Source organism: Oncorhynchus mykiss, chromosome 28 (genome assembly GCF_057628025.1).
Source record: "Oncorhynchus mykiss isolate SJ-2025 chromosome 28, ASM5762802v1, whole genome shotgun sequence".
NCBI lineage: Eukaryota > Metazoa > Chordata > Actinopteri > Salmoniformes > Salmonidae > Oncorhynchus > Oncorhynchus mykiss.
Genome location: NC_143049.1, coordinates 30612815 through 30636710, shown reverse-complemented (window position 1 = coordinate 30636710; position 23896 = coordinate 30612815). Strand labels below are relative to the sequence as shown.

Sequence of the window (23896 nt, the reverse complement as noted above, 5' to 3'; positions counted from 1 at the left end):
GATGGAAATTAGGGATGACAATAGTTCGCCATCATTCTCAGTCATTTTCCACCCATGTTGTCACACCCAGGTGACTTTTCATTGTTAATAGACAATATATGTCTGCCAATCAGCTGTTTTTTTTCCTTTTGCCTCATCCTCATCAATCCACAGGGATGTAATAGTTTGTACAGGTATTGTCTTAATGAGTGCGTGCTTATTAGAAACTGGAATAAGCAATTTCATAAATGCGTCAAGTGCAGCTTTTGGTTGCTCATCATTACACACCGCACACCAGCAAATATTATTCAACATAGGAATCACTACAACACCTCTTGTATGACCTCTTATACACTATATTAGGCCCAGTCTGTGGAATGTTGGTTTTCCTAAATACGGATACTATATTTTGATCATTAAGTCTGATGGATGTGGATACTGCTTTAGAGCAGATTTTTGCAGCATTAGTAAAGATGTGATGAATATATGTGGATGACTTCATACCTGTGCTGTTTGTTAATACCCTGATTTTTGATTCACTGATAACCTGAACCAGGTTGCAGGCACTGGTTACACTTTGAAGCTTTTTCTTGAGTGGACAGCTTGATGAAAGCCAGTCAATATTTTTGTTGCCCAATATACCTCTGTTGATATCACATACATTATCAAGTATTTCACAGACGTTATCCAGATACTGACTGTTAGAACTTGGTGGTCCTATAGAAATTTCCCAAAAGAATAGGCTTTAGGTTAGGTAGGTGATCCTGTAGCCATATTACTTCAACAGCATTTGACATGAGATCCTCTCTATGCTTTACAGAAATCTAACTGAATATAAACAGCAACACCACAGCCATTGACATTCCTATCTCATTTGTAAATGGTGTAACCGTGTATTGCTACCATTGTAACATCAAAGGTATTATCTAAGTGAGTTTCAGAGATAGTCATCATATGAATGTTTTGTTTCTAGGAAGTTAGCGGTTTCTAGCAAATTAGCGTTTTCTAGAAGTTATCGATCTGTGTGTGTGAGAGAACTCCTCCTTTCCCCCATTCCCAGGTTAAAGTGGTTTACTTAGCTCCCCAGCCCAACTCAGTCTTGAGGAAATGGAAAAACCATAAGTAAGTAAGTAAGCCAGCCAGCCAGCCAGCCTGTGGTAGAGAGCAGCCCTGCTGGTACAAAGCTCCTGTCTGTCCTCCAGGGCTTTACCTAGGCCTGGCCTGCACAGCAAAGTTCTGAGTTTTGTCAGCGTTTTCTCTCTCTCGTGTGTGTGTGTGTGTGTGTGTGTGTGGTGCAAAGAGCCCCCATCTGAAAAGCCTCCTTGACAGACAGATCTGTGTTTATGTGGAAACTCTTATGAAAAGACACTTTACAAAAACATCTGTGTTTATGTATGCGAATGAGATTAACCTACCGTTCCATATTTGCCAAACATCACACACATACACACACGCACACGTCTTCTACCTGTGAAGTTATCTATTGAGAATCTAATTGAACAGCATCCTGTCTCAGGCCAGTGTTTATTCTCCCTAATGTAGACAAGCCACCGCCTCACAAATTTTGAGCAAGATTAAGTCATTAATATTTTAGTGCCCATGAATTTCTCTCCTCGTGATTCTTTACTGTCCACTTGCTCTGGGCCCCATTCACATGCACTTCAGCCAACGACCTCTGTCAGCCACTGGGACTGAACCATCTGTCAGGCACTGGGATTGGTGCCCACATTCATATCTGGATGACATTGTTTTATGTATTCCACATCCCAAACCATAACCCAAAACCACACCTTTCTCCCAATACGTTGGGCACACAACAGTCGAATCAATGGATACATAATCTGAAAAATTGCTTCTATTGAATGGGACCTGATTCTGTCTTGGACATCAAGTCAAATTTTATTTGTCACATACACATGGTTAGCGGATGTTAATGCGAGTGTAGCGAAATGCTTGTGCTTCCAGTTCCAACTGTGCAGTAATATCTAACAAGTAATCTAACAATTTCACTACAACTACCTAATACACACAAGTGTAAAGGAATGAATATGAATATGTACATATAAATATAGGGATGAGCGATGGCCGAACGGCATAGGCAAGATTCAGTAGATGGTATAGAGTACAGTATATACATATGAGATGAGTAATGTAGGGTATGTAAACATTATATAAAGTGGCATCGTTTAAAAGTAACTAGTGATACATAATTACATCCATTTTTTTATTATTAAAGTGGCTAGAGATTTGAGTCTGTTGGCAGCAGCCACTCAATGTTAGTGATGGCTATTTAACAGTCTCTTGGTCCCAGCTTTGATGCACCTGTACTGACCTTGCCTTCTGGATGATAGCGGGGTGAACAGGCAGTGGCTTGGGTGGTTGTTGTCCTTGATGATCTTTTTGACTTTCCTGTGACATCGAGTGGTGTAGGTGTCCTGGAGGGCAGGTAGTTTGCCCCCAGTGATGCGTTGTGCACACCTCACTGCCCTCTGGAGAGCCTTATGGTTGTGGGCGGAGCTGTTGCCGTACCAGGCGGTGATACAGCCCGACAGGATGCTCTCGATTGTGCATCTGTAAAAGTTTGAGTGTTTTTGGTGACAAGCCACATTTCTTCAGCCTCCTGAGGTTGAAGAGGCTCTGTTGCGCCTTCTTCACCACCCTGTCTGTGTGGGTGGACCATTTCCGTTTGTCCGTGTGTACGCCAAGCAACTTTCCATCTTCTCCACTACTGTCCCGTCTATGTGGATAGGAGGCTGCTCCCTCTGCTTTTTCCTGAAGTCCACGATCATCTCCTTTGTTTTGTTGACATCGTGTGAGGTTATTTTCCTGACACCACACTCCGAGGGCCCTCGCCTCCTCTCTGTAGGCCGTCTCCTCATCACGCCAATGTAAACTGAGATTTTTGGATACAAATATGAACTTTAGCGAACAAAACATACATGTATTGTGTAACATGAAGTCCTATGAGTGTCATCTGATGAAGATCATCAAAGGTTAGTGATTTAATTTGATCTCTTTCTGCTTTTTGTTACTCCTCTCTTTGGCTTGAAAAATGGCTGTGTTTTTCTGGGACTAGGTACTGACCTAACATACCCTAGAGAGGTTAAACTTTTGACTGGTAGTGTATACCACACCCCCTCGTGCCTTATTGCTTAAATATTTCCTGTGGTTTTTTTTTCTGTGTATTTTCCTTGTTAACTCTATCCCTCCCTTGTTTCTGTTGCAGACTCACACCACACATTGGACTGCTCTTTCAACTTTGAACCCTGAGTCTCACCTTCAGACTGTAGATGTGGCTTTCCTAAGAACCAACAGGTAACACATTCCTCTATCTTGTTTGATTCTTGCCTGACCAATTGATTCGGAAGTGTATTGTTAGTGTGTGAATGTTGCTGTCCCATGGTTTGGGCGACTGCAACTAATTGGTGATTATTATAAGTGTATAGCAGACTACTCCAATGACCTGATTCAGGGGTAGGCACCTCCAGTCCTCAATCTTTTCACACTTTTAATTTTAATTTTTTTTTATTTAACATTTATAATCATGCCAGCTCAGTACAGTATGGCTCAGCTCAGTACAGTATGGCTCGCCTCAGTCCTGATCAGTAGTGTAAACAGCCCTTTAGATTATTTCATTGATCCCTAAGGGTTTCAATAGTCTTCTCTTTCAATAGGTTGGCTTATATAGAAATGCACACACAGTGAAACTAGGTCAATAGCAGCATGTATGACACAAGCTCTCCACTGGTATGGTGTTGTCAGCTGCCCATTGATTGTTTGCATTGACCCCGATAAACCAGGTAAATAATGTAACTGGGACAGTGCTTAGTGGGCATATACACACTTGAGTGGATAAAACACACACAGTAAGCCTCCTAAACCTGGTGAATGTAGGGTGAAACCTGATAGCACCGTGCCCCTGTCCAGTGACTCTGCCCTGAATATTTCAGAGAGGCTAGGCAGCAATGCTGTCCCCTGCCATTCTTCCTCTCTCACTCCCTTCTCTCTCTCTCTCATTCATTCACCACCATCCCAGGCTTTGGACTTGAGTTACCTGCCCTGTTCTCCCTTGGCAGCAAACATCCACACAGATAGTCACTCTCATAGACACTCACTTTACAGATACGTATACTGTAGAATAGATAGGATTACTTTGATGACTCAACATATTAGGTAAAGGGGGTACAACTGTATGCATTCAACATTAACCCAACAACTCTGAATCAGAGAGGTTCGGGAGGCTGCCGTAATCGACATCCAGTGGGCAGAACGACGGATTTTTACCTTGTCAACTCAGGGATTCGATCCAGCAACCTTTCGGTTACTGGCCTAGCGCTCTAACCACTATGCTACCGTACCCAATAATATTGTCACTCCCTATTGTGCTTGTCTATGTAGTCTGTTTGCAGTGGCTGCTGTAGTAGTGGCTTGGTATTGTCTGTATGTGTGCTGCCTTCTCGGAACCAGTGTTTGTTAAAACAGATTTCAAAACCAAAGAAGATTTTCCTCATTGACTCAATTAAATCGTATTTGCTTAAGGTCTTTTACAGATGCGTTTGTCGAAACACACAAGCTTGTAAACATTGATGTGCCACAAACACATCTGTAAAAAAGCACGTTGTAAATTAGACTTAATTGATTGAATTTATCAAGGAATTGCAAGGAACAACTCTTGCCCGGTAGACATTCAACAATTAAAACTGGAACAAGGAGTTCCCTTTCAGTCGGTCACTCAACGACCAAACATATTCACCTGAAAACTGATATCACACACATAGTAGATCATCATATTCACATGAAAACTGATGTCACACACACAGTGTGTATCATCATATTTCATTTTTTTTGTTAAATCGATTTGCAAATATTTCTAAACTGTTTCTGGCACGTCATTATGGGGTGTTTTGTGTGTAGATTGATGAAGGGGGAAAAACAATTTAATCAATTTTAGAATAATCTACGTAACAAAATCTCAAAGTCAAGGGGTCTAAATAATTTCCAATTGCACTATATATACACAGTGCCTTCGGAAAGTATTCAGACCCCTTGACATTTTCCAAATGTTACGATGCAGACTTAAAAAAATAAGATAAAATGGATAAGAAAAAATGGATAAAAAAAATATTCCTCATCAATCTACACACAATACCCCATAATGACACAGTGAAAATAGGTTTTTAGAAATTGTATTAAATGTTTTAAACATAAAAAACAGAAACCTTATTTACTTAAGTATTCAGCCCTTTGCTATGATACTTGAAATTGAGCTCAGGTGCATCCTGTTTCCATTGATCATCCTTGATGTTTCTACAACTTGATTGGAGTCCACCTGTGGTAAATTCAATTGATTGGACATGATTTGGAAAGGCACACAACTGTCAATAAAAGGTCCCACAGTTGACAGTTGTTGTCACGTTGTATTAGTTAATGTGACAACTGTTGTTCATCGAATTATTAAAAGTTTCTAATTGCGTGATTAACTGAATCAAGCAATTATTAACTCATTAACCTGGGTCACCATGGGAAAACTTGTTTTTATTGAGTTTCCATTTCCCAAATTAACTCAAAGAATGTCAGGATATCGATTTTACAACAGCCGCTAATTAACCAGTTACCTCTACAATCTCGTTCTGAACGTCGTATAGCCCGTGAATCTGCACGGACCCGGGTCTCACCAATGAGTTCCTACCACACCAATCTTAGTTGAGTATTTATTTACTAAAAAGCTAAAATGATGATAAAAGATACACATAGACAAAACACATTATAGGCTATTGATTAGAACTTAGTATAACGGGCCAACACACTATGGCGCGTGTTACCCAAAATGGGGATTTCAAAGAGAGAGAAAAAGAGAAAATACACGAGAGAAATATACATTTGGGTGAATTTGTCAGCTATGCTATTGTAACCCTAGCCTTGCCCCAAACTGCGGCTCTTATGGGTCAGAATATAATGATGTAATTACGTGGGGAAGTTCTCTGTGGATTCTCCGCGTGGACCGTTCAAGGAACCGTTCAGCTGCTCGATGACGCACTTCTCCGGCGCACCTCTCTGATCGTCCTCCCGATATCAGTGTCCTTTTGGCTTAGGAGTTTCCTCACCCTTGCTCTGGAAGGGGTCTTCTGAGGACGGACAGCTCTGTAGCTCAGAGCTCACAGCGTTGGAATGAAACAGTGTCGATACCACGATTCGATGGGGAGTGGAGGCTAGGTGGTTCGACTTGAATTCACCCGCTTAGACACAGCTACTCATCCGTAGCTTGGGTAGAAAAAGATTTCTTTGTCTTCAAACTTGCATTGAGTTTTGGGTTTGTTGACTTTTTAGACCTTGGCTGCAGCTTGGGTCACGTAGTCTTCCCTGTAAATTCTTCCCTCACAGGTTTTATACCCTTGGGTCAGAAGTGGGCGTAACCGCCTTTAGGGCAATTCTCTGGGCGTACCAAGTTATGAGGGCAAGGTCTAGATTTTACTCAAATCCAATTTTAGACAACTAACTTCACATTTCATCTTTCCCAAAACATTCTCTTTGATATGGATATTTTCCATACAACATACAATGTATAAACATCAAACATATACTAGGAAAACTCTTCACGTTACAATGTTTTTGTAATAACGTCATCTATTAACCTTTAATAACAAAACGAAAATGGCATACATTTTCATATTCCATCTATCGTCATGACCACCATTGTGGCTGACGGAAACCATTGTTCCAAAGTCGCTTTATTTCATGTTTAATGTTCTGAGGCTGGTTCTCCATAGTAACAGGACAAAGGAATTTGTCTGTGGACTGAGATTTACCAGGGGGGTGAGGGGTCATAAAAAACCCACATCTTCAGACCCCTAGATCTCTCCTCCTCTGTTGGGGTTGAGAGATAATCTGTATGGTTGTGGTCTCCTGTATCAGGACAGTCATGACACAGTGCATGTCACAGTTAAAACCAAGCCACGAGGTCGAAAAAATTGTCCGTAGAGCTCTGAGACAGGAATGTTGTCGAGGCACAGATCTGGGGAAGGGTACCAAAACATTTCTGCAGCATTGAAGGTCCCCAATAACCCAGTGGCCTCCATCATTCTTAAATGGAAGAAGTTTAGAACCACCAAGACTCTTCCTAGAGCTGGCCGCCCGGCCAAACTGAGGGGAGGGAGGGGAGAGGGTGTGAGAAGGGCCTTGGACAGGGACGTGACCAAGAACCCGATGGTCACTCCGACAGAGCTCCGGAGTTACTTTGTGGAGATGGGAGAACTTTCCAGAAGGACAACCATCTTTGCAGCACTCCGCCAATCAGGCCTTTATGTTAGTGGCCAGGCGGAAGCCACTCTTCAGTAAAAGGCACATGACAACCCGTTTGAAGTTTGCCGAAAGACACCTAAAGTCTCTCAGACCATGGGAAACAGATTCTCTGGTCTGATGAAACCAAGATTGAACTCTTTGGCCTGAATGCTCTAGCATCACATCTGGATGAAACCTGGCACCATCCCTACGATGAAGCATGGTGGTGGCAGCATGTTTTTCAGTGGCAGAGACTGGGAGACTAGTCAGGATCGAGGGAAAGATGAACGGAGCCAAGTATAGAGAGATCGTTGATGAAAGCCTTTTCCAGAGCGATCAGGACCTCAGACTGTGGCGAAGGTTCACCTTCCAACAGGACAGCAACCCTAAGCACACAGCCAAGACAATGCAGGAGTGGCTTTGGGACATGTCACAGAATGTCCTGAGTGGCCCAACCAGAGCCTGGACTTGAACCCGATCGAACATCTCTGGAGAGACCTGAAAATATCTGTACAGCAACTCTCACTATCTAACCTGACAGAGCTTGAGAGGATCTGCAGAGAAGAATGGGAGAAACTCCCCAAATACAGGTGCGCCAAGCTTGTAGCGTCACACACAAGAAGACTCAAGGCTGTAGTCTGTGCCAAAGGTGCTTCAAGAAAGTACTGAGTAAACGGTCTGAATACTTATATAAATGGGATATTTCCTTTTCCCTATTTTTTCCACCAGTCTAATGTCCATTGCTCGTGTTTCTTGGCCCAGGCAAGTCTCTCTTTATTGGTGTCCTATTAGTAGTGGTTTCTTTGCAGTAATTCGACCATGAAGGCCTGATTTACAGTCTCCTCTGAACAGTTGATGGTGAGCTGTATCTGTTACTTGAACTCTGTGAAGCATTTATTTGGGCTGCAATCTGAGGTGCAGTTAACTCTAATGAAATTGTCCTCTGCAGCAGAGGTTACTCTGGGTCTTCCTTTCCTGTGGCGTTCCTCATGAGACCCAGTTTCATCATAGCTCTTGATGGTTTTTGCGACTGCACTTGAAGAAACTTCTTGACATTTTCGGCATTGACTGACCTTCATGTCTTAAAGTAATGATGGACTGTCGTTTCTGTTTGATTATTTGAGCTGTTCTTGCCTTTGAATGGACTTGTTTTTTTTTACCAAATAGGGCTACCTTCTGTATACCAACCCTACCTTGTTACAACACAACTGATTGGCTCAAACGCATTAAGGAAAGAAATTCCACAAATTAAGCCTTCCTGGTGACTGTCTCATGAAGCTGGCTGAGAGAATGCCAAAAGTGTGCAAAACTGTCAAGAGAAATGGACAAATATGTAGGTTCATAGTTTTGATGTCTTCACTATTACTCTACAATGTAGACAATGGTAAAATAAATGTAAAACCCTTGAATGAATAGGTGTCAAGTTTTGACTGGTAGTGTACTTGAAACGAAGGTCTACTGAAGTGAGACTTTGTCCTTTGTGTTTCTTGGCTATTTACATTGTTTTGTTCACAAGCTAGGTTGTTTTTCTATGTTTTGAGTTTCTACTGCTAGGGAGTTTCTAATGCTAGGGAGTTTCTAATGCTAGGGAAGAGAAGACGTCTAGTCAGACTCAATCTCACAGGCACACAAATGACTAGTCGCGCTACTACGGTAATCTACCACCCTTAAAGGGGAAGGTGGAAATCATCTCATCAGTAATATTGTGGTTATAAGACTCCGATCACACATTGTTTTATTAACCAATATACCACATTTGTTTTTTGTGTAAGTAAAATAAGAATATTAATTAAAAGAAATTGAGGTAAATAGCGTCTTGTGTCGTCTTTAACTTCCGGTTAAACCGTATGCAAAAGTAACGACTTTAACCCCCGAGAGTCAATGTCCACACACCCGCGGAAATTTAATTAGCATAATACAAATATCCCAATATAAATCTGTCAGTTTAAGATAGTCAGAGAAAAAGTCACCTGCTGTCCTCTTTGCCCAGCAATGTTTAAAAGGATTCAATCTCAGTGAAAAATAATTGACTCACTCACGAGAGAATGTCAGCTGCTAAATGTGAAAAGAAAAGTTTGCTGAGAGAATAGAGTTAGGAAATAAAGACACCCCCACCCCCAGGTAGTGTGTGTAGGAGGTTGTAACTTCTAAGCCAGAATGAAGGTTGCAGGTCCGTGTGGGTGCCATGGAGATTGAGGTTCAAGCACTCTAATTTGATAACTTATAATCAGTTTTTCAATTGTATGTGTAGTGGAAAACTTTACAACACCCATGTGTCACAAATGTGAGAATGAGCATAAATATTTTATCCTTACCAGAAATCCACCTTTTTAAACACTGTAACTTATCAATACATCATCATTTAATTCTTAAAAACAAATGGATGAATAAGATATTTGGCTACAGATGTGTCATTTCTTAACAATTTCTACATCTTCCATCCAAAAACAAATCTGGTGAAATGGCATGAACACTTACTGGAGGAGTTAGCAAGTGGCTCGCTTAGCAAGTGGCTGGCTCGCTTACCTAACAAACTAGCTAATTCGAAGAACACATCGATGAACCACCAAAGACGCACCCTATTTCTGTTTGAAAATTGAGAAAGAGGTGGAGTTGTACTGTTTCATGTCCAAAGTTGTCCCACCCGCCCCCCCACCCCCCATGTCAATTCTGGCTATTATTTATGTCCACACGTGTGGAATGAGGTCTGACTGTTCAGCAGAAAAGCAGTGGATATCTGCTACTCCTCCCCCTCTCCTCCCCATCCCTTTCACCATCCCCTTCTGCAAACTGATCCTTTCCTTTTTTTGTTTGTTTGCCATCCGTCCACGGTCACTTTGACGACTGCCAAATGAGCATAGCTCTTTTCTCCACTGCCCCCTCTTCCCCCGCTTTCTCTCCATCTTCCTCTAGCCTAACCCGTAGGGCTCAAGTACCAAGGTTTAGTTCTTTCTCTCCATCTTCCTCTATCCTAACCCATAGGGCTCAAGTACCAAGGTTTAGTTCTTTCTCTCCATCTTCCTCTAGCCTAACCCGTAGGGCTCAAGTACCAAGGTTTAGTTCTTTCTCTCCATCTTCCTCTAGCCTAACCCATAGGGCTCAAGTACCAAGGTTTAGTTCTTTCTCTCCATCTTCCTCTAGCCTAACCCGTAGGGCTCAAGTACCAAGATTTTAGTTCTTTGTCTCAGTCGTCCATCCCCCTTCCCCTCCTCACTTTCTCACTCCCTTGGGCCTTGTGTGGACAGTTGGGAGGCTTTGTCTACGACTCATTTGTTGGCAGGAGGTGGTTCACACACATACAAACACACACACTTTTGCCCTCTGGCCCCTCTATTGTCAGAAGCTGCTCAGATGGGGGGCCCTTGGCCCCTATTCTCTCTATGGGGAGAGAGGGAGGGGCCCTTTGTCCTGCAGATAACCACACACACACACACACACACCAAGTCCCTGGACCTCATGTGGCTTCCCAAGTGTTAAAAAGCTCTGGAGCGGAAAACGAGGAGGCAATTTATGCCAGGGCTCAGGAGGGAGGAGAGGAAAACAGAAACCTGAAACACTCATAATCATTGGTTATGTATATTATGCTAAGGTGGTATTTTTCATCCTATAGCTTGTTCTTCTTTTTTTTAATAATGAGCCAACATGTTTTCAGAACTTTTTATTTCCGTGAATGATCACAACTAATTTTCTTATCCCCTCTCTTGTCTCTGCAGCAGACATAAAGTGAGCGACATGTTTGGAACATCAAATCGCAGTAAAATAGCAATCGAATCACCATTCATATAGAATCATGAGAATCGTAGTACATATCGTATCCAGGGGCGGTTCTAGCTTGTATGGCTCCCTGGGAGAACCCCTCTTCAGCCCACCCCCCACTCATAAATATCAAAAAGAAGTAACAAAGACAAATAGAAGTATATAAATACAAATAAAAAAGAGAATGGAATTATTACCCTATTACACTATTGCTAACAAAAAACACACAAATAAAACTAAATTGCACAAATCCTATAATCACACAAATACACAAATAGAATAACACACTTATAAAGACGAGAACCTGATAATTACACTATTGCACTTCAAACAAGAAACACACAAACTAAATTGCACAACTAATTGCATCAGTACTGTACAAAGTTAGAGGTGTGCTATTTGATTCCCCCTCTCCCCTGACCTCAGGCTTCCAGTGGGGAGACCTGAGGTCAACCTACACCCGCCCACCTCCCCATCTCGTACTTCTGAGTGGGAGACCTTCCCAGGCAGTAGCCTGCCTAGCTCACAAACTAGAATCAGGGCGCCCACTCTGACAAGGTTAATTGACCCACAGTCCCACCAGGTGACATGATACCATTGAAGTGATGTGCAAATGAGCGATAGAAAACCAATTGCGCAAATGTCACCATTCGGAATATATATATATACCGCCCCCGGCAGGATGCCGCCCTGGGTTAGAAGTAAGTCTGGCTCAGTTGATTGTGGTGAGGGTGTGTTTCTACAGTGCTATGCATTTCCCATTTACCTCGGTACATGGTAGTAGGCCGAGGTGGGACGGTTAGAATGAAAGGGGGCAATTGTGTACTATCACCTCCTTCTCATTGGATATGTCTGATATGACAGGAAAAAATTGTAAAAATAAAATAATGAGTGCCTTTTATACTGTAGACCGCTGTGTGTGTGTGTATGCAATGTATGTTGGTGTTACATTGTATGTGCAAATGTCTGTTTAAGTTCTATGTGCGTCAAATGTGTGTTTGTATTGATTGTTTTTGCCATATTAGTATGTTAAAAAAATTATATTGTGCACTATGTATTAGTATAGTTTAGGCTATATGCCTGTAGATGTGTGGTATCCTATCAGTTTGTACTTATATTTTGTATGTGTGTGTCATGTGTCTATCTGTTTGGCAGAGGGGGTTGGTTGGGCTCAGATGGGGGTGGGGGAAATTAAATGGGCGTGTCCCCTCAGCTGCCCGTCTGTCTGGTTGCCGTCGGTAACCCTGCTTGATGAGATCAGAGGGGATCTGCTTTCAGCATGAGGCAGCCAGCCCTCCCTCTTATCCTCTTTTCTCTCTGTCTCTCTCTCTCTCTGTGTGTGTGTGTGCTGAACTGAAACTTACTCAGTCTCGAAGAAGAGGAGTGCTCGATAGTGACGGACACCGTAGCGAAGGACGTCACAGCAGCGAGGAAGAGTCGCCGAGGGCAGGAGCAGTAGCGATATCGAATGGCTTAGCTTCTGCCAGGGAGGGAAGAGAGGGGGTTTACCTCTCTGGGGAGAGGCTTTCTCTCAGCAGGACTCGACCTGCTTCTGTTCTCCTCTCTTCTTTTTCTCCTTCAGTTATTTCCACAAAGGAGAGAGGAAGAGCTTTTGTCACCGCTCTTCTCTTTTGGTTTGTTTTATATCGGCTTTGAGGAGGAACAGGAACAAGAGACGCAGTGGAGTTGCACAGAGGGGAGCTACGCTACTGTTACCTCTGTAAGTGGCTTGTTTAAGAGTGCGTGTGTGTACGAGGGAGAGCACGGTAAAGGAAGTTGCTGGGTTGTGTGAAAGTGACTTTATGTATGTATCCCTGATAGAGGATGATACCGCGTGACACGGTTTACTGTTTGTTACACTCTATTTACTCTATAATTAAAACCTCTGTGTTGTGTGTGTGTGTGTGTGTGTGACCGGGTGTGTGTTTTGGCATCCTCCATGCAGATCTCTCACGGCTGGCCAGCTTTCTCCCAGACACTGTGTTTCCTCTCATCTCTCTCCTGTCTTTTCCTGTCGTCTTTAATGGCCCAGAGGCCCCAGCTGGACAGGATATGACTCTCTTCCGCTCAATGTGTGTCGGGAATTCTCCCATTAGCCATCCTGGGATTTCCCCCCATTACTTACATTAAAAGTATAGCTAATCCTGATATCTATTTTTAAACCAGATTTTCTTGGGACTAATTTATCCGCCCCCCCATTTTTGCTGTTGTCCTACCATGTTTAGATTGGAGGGGCAGGGGGTGAACTCTGAGCTGTGCTGCTGGGATGGTTAGACCAATGACTGTATATATGAATGGACAAAGCCATCAATCACGTGACCCCATTAATTCCTATATGACAACCTAATAGCGCATTGAAGCCAAATTAAGTCCGTTATGATGGCGTCTCATGGAGACATGTGCAGTCGTTCTCCCATGTGGGTTAGACAGCAGGGCTTCATTCTGACTTCATCCCTTTTATTTTGTCAGCTGCTGACCTCTCGCTTGGCTTGTTATCCCTCCCTCTCTCCTCCTCCTCTGTGTCTCACTCTCTCCCCTTCTCTTTCAGAGAGCAGTAGAGAGGTTGTGGGGGGATTCTCTGGCACATGCATTGTTACTCTATTGTTTATCTGAGAAGTCCCTGACCGCTGGCTAACATTATGCTTGGGAGAAGAGAGCTTTTTATGGAGTCAAGTGTCCCATCTGTGTTTTGGTTTGGTAGGCCTGTGTATGTGTGTAACAGAGTTAAGAACGTACTGTAAGCTCACTCCACAGCTAGCTTGAAATGTCGCAGATGGAGAGCCATCCAACTGGTACCTTTTCAGGTGGCTCAAATGGTTGGAACGTTGTCAAGCAGGGCGGTCACATGTGTTAGCAAATCAGAGGTCCCCAGTTCCAGCCAGGTATTGGCCGAATTGGTGGGAAGTGGTTTGGGCAAAGCAAGCAATGTGACGTCCCTAACATAGGCATGTGTGAGTGTTCAACCCTAGCATGCAGACGTGTGTGAGTTTATTCATGTATGAATGTGTGTCTGTGATTTACATTTTGTATTTTTTTAAATGTATTTTTTAGCATTCAAACAATTTCATCCTCCTTTCAGAACACAGAAGACATTCAGTCTGTGCTTGAACTGGAACAGGAGCATGTAAGGTGTGCAGTGGCGTGCCATGTTAAGCTACCATATATTAAATGTCACTACTGGCTGCAGCCTGAGCTGTGAATCTGCCATCTAAATCTTTTGTGCTCCTTGAGAGGTTTATGGATGTGGCCACAGGGGTATGTTTGTGAAAAATAAATGAATGTACTTTGTGTCGGCGAGGAGATATTTCATCACTAACGTTAATAACATTCCCCTTAGTGCGATAGACTTTTAAAGCATTATAGTGAGTATCAGAAATTGGCGATTCCATGCCATAAATATTCAGGATATCTCTGATTGTTCTGGCAATTCTCACATACTAACTTTGTTGGGAGGAAGGATGTTTGACATGCTTTTCATTTGTATCACAAACAATTGTTGAGGAAATCATGATGAAATGGCCATTTCATGCCCTTTTTAGACCTGTACATTGCATTGGGAAAGTATTCAGACCCCTTCACCTTTTCCACAATTTGTTGCTTTACAGCGTTATTCTAAAATTGTAATAATAATATCCTCATCAATCTACACCCAATATCCCAAAGCGAAAACAGGTTTTTATACATTTTTGCCCCCCCCCCAAAAAATATGTACCTTACTTACATAAGTATTCAGACCCTTTGCTATGAGACTCAATTGAGCTCAGGTGCATCCTGTTTCCATTGATCATCCTTGATGTTTCTACAACTTGATTGGAGTTCACCTGTGGTAAATTCAATTTATTGGACATGATTTGGAAAGGCACACACCTGTCTATATAAGGTCCTACAGTTGACAGTGCATGTCAGAGCAAAAACCAAGCCATGCGGTCGAAGGAATTGTCCGTAGAGCTCTGAGACAGGATTGTGTCACGGCACAGATCTGGGGAAGCATACCAAAACATTTCTGCAGCATTGAAGGTCCCCAAGAACACAGTGGCCTCCATCATTCTTAAATGGAAGAAGTTTGCAACCACCAACAATCCCGGCCAAACTAGGGGAGAAGGGCCTTGGTCAGGGAGGTGACTCTGACAGAGCTCCAGAATTCCTCTGTGGAGATGGTAGAACCTTCCAGAAGGACAACCATCTCTGCAGCACTCCACCAATCAGGCCTTTATGGTAGAGTGGCTAGACGGAAGCCACTCCTCAGTAAAAGGCACATGATGGCCGCTTGGAGTTTGCCAAAAGGCATCTAAAGGACTCTGACCGTGATAAATAAAATTCTCTGGTCTGATGAAACCAAGATTGAACTCTTTGGCCTGAATGCCAAGCGTCATGTGTGGAGGAATCCAGGCACCGCTCCACACCTGGTGAATACCATCCCTACGGTGAACCAGTGGTGGCAGCATCATGCTGTGGGAATGTTTTTTAGCTGCAGGGACTGGGAGACTAGTCCGGAGGGAAAGACGAACGGAGCAAAAATACAGAGCATCAGGTTGGCTCAGATTGCAACCCTGGCGAAGGCCCCATCCCTGCTTGAAGAATTCTGTTATTTTTTTTTGACAATTTTAATGATGCACATATTGCCGTTTGATTTAATTATGTCATATGTTTTACCCCCTACAACACTTTCAATGACTTTGTAGAACAGTCCTGTATGCCAAATAGAATCAAATGCTTTTTGGATGTCGATAAAGCAAGCGTATATTTTGGTATTATTTTGGTGAACATGTTTATCTATCAGGGTGTAAATATGATCAGTTGTGCGATGTTTTGGTATAAATCTAATTTGGCTTTTACTCAAGACGTGCTTATTAAGGAAGTTTAGAACTCTTACATTGATAATACTACAGAAAACCTTCCCCAGGTTACTGTTCACACATATGCCTCTGTAATTGTTTGGGGTCAAATTTGTCTCCGTTCTTAAATATTGGGGTTATGAGTCCTTGATTCCAGATGTCAGGGAAATAACCTACACTCAGGATCAAATTAAACAGTTTTAATATAGCCAATTGACATTTTGCACTAGTGAGTTTGAGCATCTCATTTAGGATGCTGAGAGAGCCTTGATATAAACGGAGCGCTCAGGACCTCAGACTGGGGACGAAGGTTCCAACAGGACAACGACCCTATGCTTCGGGACAAGTCTCTGAATGTCCTTTAGTGGCCCAGCCAAACCCCGTCAAACATCTCTGGAGAGACCTGAAAAAAGCTGTGCAGCGACACTCCCCATCCAACCTGACCGAGCTTGAGAGGATCTGCAGAGAAGAATGGAAGAAACTCCCCAAATACAGGTGTGCCAAGCTTGTAGCGTCATACCCAAGAAGACTGGAGGCGGTAATCGCTGCAAAGGCGCTTCAACAAAGTACTGAGTAAAGGCTCTGAATCCTTATGTAAATACATTTACAGAAATGTCTAAAAACCTGTTGTTGCTATGTCGTTATGGGGTATTGTGTGTAGATTGATGGGGGGGGGGACAATTGAATCAATTTTAGAATAAGTGATGGGCTCTGTATACTTTCTGAATGTTCTGTATGCGCAAACGGTTTAGTCTGGAAAGCATGCGGCCTCCTTTATAGAATCCTCTAACACATGGAGTACGTCTCAATTCTGAAATATACACAGTGTACAAAACATTGACATAGTGAATGCGATGATCTTTTATTGATGTCACTTGTTAAATCCACTTCAATCAGTGTAGATCAAATCAAATGTTATTTGGCACATCCGCCGAATACAGCAGGTATTCCTTAACCAACGATGCAGTTTTAAGAAAATTACGTCTTAAGTAAAAACAAATATGAAGGGGAGAAGACTGGTTAAAGAATTATTGTTTTCCCTTGAGACAATTGAGACATGGATTGTGTATGTGTGCCATTCAGAGTGTGAATGGGCAAGACAAAAAACTTAAGTGCCCTTTGAAGGATGCCAAGCGCACCGGTTTGTGTCAAGAACTGCAACCCTGCTGGCTTTTCTACAGTTTTCCATGTGTATCAAGAATGGTCCAACGCCCAAAGGACATCCAGCCAACTTGACACAGTTCTGGGAAGCATTGGAGTCAACATGGGCCACCAGCATCCCTGTGGAAGGCTTTTGACACCTTGTAGAGTCCATGCCCCAACGAATATAGTCTGTTCTGAGGGAAAAAGGTGGTGCAACTCAATATTGTGAAGGTTTTCACATTAATGTATTAAGTATTAGAGGTTTTGCATCAGTCATTGCCCAAGTAAAAATAGCCTTTGAATGACTAAAGAAATCACCCATCATATCTTTACGCTATCAAAATTCTCAGAATTGAATAACTTGTACATTTTCTATCATCTCTATCAGGAAACCTGACAAAACAGGCTGAGTGGGCAGGGAGCTTATATTCATGAGCTCACCTTGACTGACTGCTCTTTGAAACACCCTTGTGGTCGTTGCCAGGTAACAAGGTAAACAATGAGCTACATCATTGATAACCAGGTAAACAATGGGCTACATGTCATTCCGAGCCTAAATTAGTATACCTCAACCCTTTTTCTCTGCAAAATGCTCTCATGGTCAACAGAGCTGATCAAAGACTGTTGGATATGAGACAAACCGCAGCAATACACAATTACATTTCTATTGTGTTGTAACTAATTACAGAATACAGTTCACTGATACACTTCACCATAATAAATAAACTCTGAGTCTGCTTAGACATGAGGGAATATACATGAAAACAGCATAACATAAGTGTACTAGAAAATGTGTTGGTGCCTCTGCATTAGCATCATCAATGACAATCTGTTCAGAATGATGTATTTATGGGACATTTATTTGATCATTTACATTAGGTCAGCATAGACAAAATATTTATCAACATGAACACTCATGAGAAATAATGGTGAGACATCATATGACAAAAAAAAAAGCTATTTTGAGCCACTCATCTCCCATCAGAATGCTTGAAAATAACAATACACAGTAACAAAATTTGATATCACGTAAAAGTGAATTACTCAGACTTTAGGTATTGCAGCCAACTACAGAGATTGATGGTGAGGGGAGCTGCAGAGGAGGGAGACCCAGGTACCCCGCCTCAATCAAGCAGACTTCAGTCACCCACTTGCCTTCAGTCACTTACTTGACTTCAGTCACCCACTTGGCTTCATTCTTCCCCAAGATGAAAGCAGAAGACAAATCCAGCTGTGGCCTCCTCCTTGTCAGGCCTCTCACACTGGGCAGACGGGTCCTGTGATGGGCAGCTCGCACAGCTTCCCCACATACGGTGCTGATCAGTGACCTCGCTGGGGAGGAGATCCAGGAGCCTTTCTACGTAGCCTGTGTTTTTGAAAAGTGAAATGTTTGTTAAATGGGGAGTGAATTTCATTTCCTTTTATTTACTGATGCTATCAATTTATTGATGTAGTGATCTACTCATTCTACAATGTGTTTTCTGGTATTTTTGAAGTACTCAATTTCAAATATGCAATATTTGGTTGTGCACTTTTTAGTTAAACTTTTCAAAGTTTGTATTTGGAAATTTGTTGTGCCTGAAATGCTCAATTGATTTGAAGTGAATAACTAAAAATAATAATTGATCACATTTATATAGCGCCTTCCATAGATTCTCAACGCGCTCCAAGAGCAAAAAACAGACCAGCAATATATGACAGGTCAACCAATATGACTTACAGTATGTTGGGTCTGTTGTCACAGGCTTCTCAGCATATCCCGTCTTCTTTGCCTTGGGAAAACTGATTTTGTATCACAGCATTCCTGCTGGTGTGTTTGTCTGGGAAGCTGACAGGTCCACTAATATGACAGTATGCTGGGTCTGTCTTCTCAGCATATCCCGTCTTCTTTGCCTTGGGAAAACTGATTTTGTATCACAGCATTCCTGCTGGTGTGTTTGTCTGGGAAGCTGACAGGTCCACTAATATGACAGTATGCTGGGTCTGTCTTCACAGCATATCCTGTCTTCTTTGCCTTGGGAAAACTGATTTTGTATCACAGCATTCCTGCTGGTGTGTTTGTCTGGGAAGCTGACAGGTCCACTAATATGACAGTATGCTGGGTCTGTCTTCTCAGCATATCCCGTCTTCTTTGCCTTGGGAAAACTGATTTTGTATCACAGCATTCCTGCTGGTGTGTTTGTCTGGGAAGCTGACAGGTCCACTAATATGACAGTATGCTGGGTCTGTCTTCTCAGCATATCCCGTCTTCTTTGCCTTGGGAAAACTGATTTTGTATCACAGCATTCCTGCTGGTGTGTTTGTCTGGGAAGCTGACAGGTCCACTAATATGACAGTATGCTAGGTCTGTCTTCACAGCATATCCCGTCTTCTTTGCCTTGGGAAAACTGATTTTGTATCACAGCATTCCTGCTGGTGTGTTTGTCTGGGAAGCTGACAGGTCCACTAATATGACAGTATGCTGGGTCTGTCTTCACAGCATATCCCGTCTTCTTTGCCTTGGGAAAACTGATTTTGTAACACAGCATTCCTGCTGGTGTGTTTGTCTGGGAAGCTATTCAGACAGAGTCAATGTTGAATTTTCTAAAATGTCTATCATTATAGCTTGATGATAGTGGGAAAGACAAAAGGAGATGGAAAGTGTGATAATAATACCCAACAAACTCCTTTTATGGTCAACATTCCTGCGTTTCGGCTGTGTGCTGGCACTACTCAGACGCAACGTAGGGGGCTGAAAACCTTATGTTTGATCAGAAAATGTGGTCGGCGTCTCCATATGGATTGTCTGATGTAATTGCGGATCCTCCAGAGGCACGCGGATCCTCCAGAGGCACGCGGATCCTCCAGAGGCACGCGGATCCTCCAGAGGCACGCGGATCCTCCAGAGGCACGCGGATCCTCCAGAGGCACGCGGACGCCAACTTGAGCTCTGAACCGCAAATGTTGTAACCATGTGGAGTCTCCATATAACTTCGCATTGACGTGATTGGTTGATGGTAGGTGGGGGTGGGAGGTCCAGTGTAAGCACACACTCACTTCTTTGACAACTTTCCTCACAACAGCTCTGTGCTGCTCTGTGAAGCTCAAGAAGTATGAATGCCCTTACTTCTGCAGAGGCTGTATCACCCTAAATGCTGCACTGCCAATGCTGGCGTCGTAGTGACTTATCAGGTGTGTTACAGAAAATATATCGTTCACAAGTCAAAACAGCCACAGTTCCAGCCACAGCCACCGAGTCAGACTCCTCAAACTCTGATACTTACGTTATGGTCAGCCCTTGCAAGATCCACTGTCAATAATGGCACAGCATCCGTCTTCAGGTTTAGCTTCCTGGCAAGACCTATCGAATGTCCTCACCAGTTGATAAAGCAACTTCGATCTAAATGTACACTGCACTTACATGATCGTAATTTTCAGTGGAGCCTGAAATGAAAAGCAGCCACTGCTGTCAAATGTTAATTCTTCGGAAAATAGTGTAACTTTAAACATTCTGCTTTTTCTGCCATGCTGATAAGTACAGTAGCTAGCTAGCTAAAAGTCACAACACACATGAAAAGGGTTTAGTTTGCTTGAGCTATCTTACAGTTTGTAAACAAAGCCGTATAATGTGCACGTGATGACGGTTTTGAGGCGTTACATATTTAAATGAGTTAAGATTATAAGATGCTCTCCCGAGTGGAGCAGCGCTCTAAGGCACTGCGTCGCATTGAGGTGTCACTACAGACCCGGTTTGATCCCAGGCAGTGTCACAACCGGCCGTGACCGGGAGTCCCATAGAGTGGTGCACAATTGGCCCAGCGTTGTCCAGGTTAGGGGAGGGTTTGGCTGGGTGGGCTTTACTTGGCTCATTGTGCTCATAGCGACTCCTTGTGCAGGCTGACTTCGGTCGTCAGTTAAGTGGTGCTTCCGCCAACACATTGGTGCTGCTGGCTTCTAAAACGACATTCATCATAAAAAGAAAACAATAGAACTGTCAAACATCCTTTCTCCCATTGAAGTTTATATGTAAGAATTGCAAGAAAAATCTATTGTGTGTGTCAATGACTACGTGCCTATGGTTTTGATGTCCATGTTTAATAATGCCTGCTGTGTGTTTGTGGCTGCAATATATCAGGCCATTTAAAACTGAGTTCAAACTGATACATTGGTGCGATTAAAAAAAAAACACGCAGGCCTATCAGTTTTTTTTGTTTTGTTTTTTTGTTGTTTGTGTGTGTGTGTGTGTGTAAAGCAGACGTCTCTGCCTGTCAGGCTTTCATTGATTGCAGCACTGCAAATCGACTGGCCCATTTTGTTGGCAGTGTGATGTAATTTGTACCAATTTACAGGGTGTTAGTGCTGTTTTTACCTTTCGCTGATGGTTTACTGCTGCTACAGAGAGGGGGGATTGAGGGGTGGGAGGAGGGACAGAGTAAGGAAGAGTTTCTTTAGCCTAACAGGAGAGAGGGAATGATGGATTCAAATAAATGGAAGAGGGAGTTTTCCCACGTTTCTTGTTCTCTTTATATGGTCCAATGGGAGTAACGGGCCGCTTTCAGACGGAGTATAACTTCTTCTCTCTTAAAGACCAATCATTCTGTGGAATTTTGACATAACACTAAATAATGACATACTGCATACAATCTACCTACCCCTGGCATATCCTCACGTGGAATGAATCTCAACTATGTAGACACTAAAGGTTGTTTGGAATAGTTTGTATAGTCTTCAGTCTTCACTGCAGTTCACCCCTAGCAACACACACACACACACACACACCTCTAATTGGAACCAGGGTTGCTACAAGCCTGTGTTTGTCTGTGTAAACGCATTGCTTTGGATTTCCATTAACAGACTGGTCTAGGTTCTTCCTCCTGTAAAGCTGACTGACTTTGTTTGATCATTTGTTCATGTTCCAGACATTATTATGGGGAGTGAGGAGTTTTCCCTAGGACTGTGCGTGTGTGGCTGTTCCTAGGTAATGACTGTGAGAAGAATGTCAGCCTGATGAACTGTGTGTGTGTGTGTGTGTGTGTGTGTACAGTGCCTTCATACACTTTGACTTATTTCAGATTTTGTTGTGTTACAGCCTGAATTCAAAATGTTTGCGATTTGTTTATTTTGTTTTTATCCATCTACTACAATGCCTATGATGACAAAGTGAAAACATGTTTTCAGACATTTTTGCTAATGTTTTAAAAATGAAATTCAAATATATCTCATTTACATAAGTATTCACACCCCTGAATCAGTACTTTGTCAGTGATTACAGCTGTGAGTCTTTTTGGGGTAAATCTCTAAGAGCTTTCCACACCTGGATTGTGCAACATTTACCCATTATTCTTGTTAAAAGCTCTGTCAAATTGGTTGTTGGTCATTGCTAGACAACCATTTTCAGGTCTTACTATAGATTCTCAAGAAGATTTCAGTCAAAACTGTAACTCAGCCACTCTGGAACATTCACTGTCTTGGAAACCAATTCCAGTGTAGATTTGGCCTTGTGTTTTAGGTTATTGTCTTACTGAGAGGTGAATTCATATCCCAGTGTCTGGTGGAAAGCAGGCAACCAGGTTTTCCTCTAGGATTTTGTGCTTAGCCCCATTCTGTTGCTTTTTCATCCTGAAAAACTCCCCACTCCTTAACGATTACAAGCATACCTATAACATGATACAGCCACCACTATGCTTGAAAATATAGAGAGTGGTACTCGGTAATGTGTTGTATTGGATTTGCCCCAAACATATATGCCGGGGCGGCAGGGTAGCCTAGTGGTTAGAGCGTTGGACTAGTAACCGGAAGGTTGCAAGTTCAAACCCCCGGGCTGACAAGGTCGTTCTGCCCCTGAACAACCCACTGTTCCTAGGCCGTCATTGAAAATAAGAATTTGTTCTTAACTGACTTGCCTAGTTAAATAAAGGTCAAATTAAAATAAAATAAAAAATCACTTTGTATTCAGGACAAAAAAGTGAATTGCGTTGCCACATTTTTTTACAGTATTACTTTAGTGCCTTTTTGTGAACAGGATGTATGTTTTGGAATATTTTTATTCTGTACAGGCTTCCTTTTCATTCTGTCAATTAGGTTAGTATGGTGGAGTAACTACAATGTAGTTGATCCATTCTCAGTTTTTTCCCCCATCACTGCCATTAAACTCTTAATGTTGTTTTAAAGTCACCATTGGCCTCATGGTGAAATCCCTAAGCGATTTCCTTCCCCTAGGCAACTGAGTTAGGAAGGACGCCTGTATGTTTGTAGTGACTGGGTGTATTGATACACCCTCCAAAGTGTGTTTGGTAACTTCACCATGCTCAAAGGGATGTTCAATGTCTGTTTTTTTGTACTAATGTTTTTATCTACCAATAGGTACCCTTTGTGAGGCATTGGAAAACCTCCCAAGTCTTTGTGGTTGAATCTGTTTGAAATTCACTGCTCGACTGAGGGACCTTCAAATTATCTGTATGTGTGGGGTACAGAGATGTGTTCATTCAAAAATCATGTTAAGCACTATTATTGAGTCCATGCATCTTATTATATCACTCGTTAAGCAAATCTTTCCTTCTGAGATATGCATGAAAGCCTGGCTATGAGGCAGAGGGCAACTATAATGTGTAGACTTTCCCCAATACAGTTTATAAGAATGTCTCAGATGACAAACGAACTGACATCATATTCTTTAAGTACCAACGCATATTTTCAACTGGTTGGATTACCGAAATATGGTTCCTTTCTCACCCATCTTTTGATGTTCCCCCACTCTCTAGGCTTTTCAAGAGTCCTTCAGTAGAGTCAAGAGATGAAAGGGAGAAAGGTATTTATGGGGGGGTCATAAACCTTACCCACAGGCCAACGTCATGACAAAGGAGATGGCCATGCTCATGTCAGTGTAACAACAAAACATATTCTCAATTGCCGTGAGTGTGTGTGCC

General features: G+C 42.5%; 1 protein-coding gene across 3 annotated transcripts in view; it reads left to right on the top strand.

The window, feature by feature from the left end:
* LOC110508890 (SPRY domain-containing SOCS box protein 4) overlaps nt 1-23896 on the top strand; it is a 121799-nt gene that overhangs the window by 28394 nt on the left and 69509 nt on the right. Inside the window, exons 2-3 of one of the 3 annotated variants that reach the window (XM_021589783.3) lie at nt 3206-3294; nt 12382-12733. The gene's annotated coding sequence lies outside the window, so the exon portion shown is untranslated. Of the gene's footprint in view, nt 1-3205; nt 3295-12224; nt 12734-23896 lie in introns of those variants that run through there. The other 2 variants (XM_021589784.3, XM_090225022.1) reach the window with 2 other exon arrangements.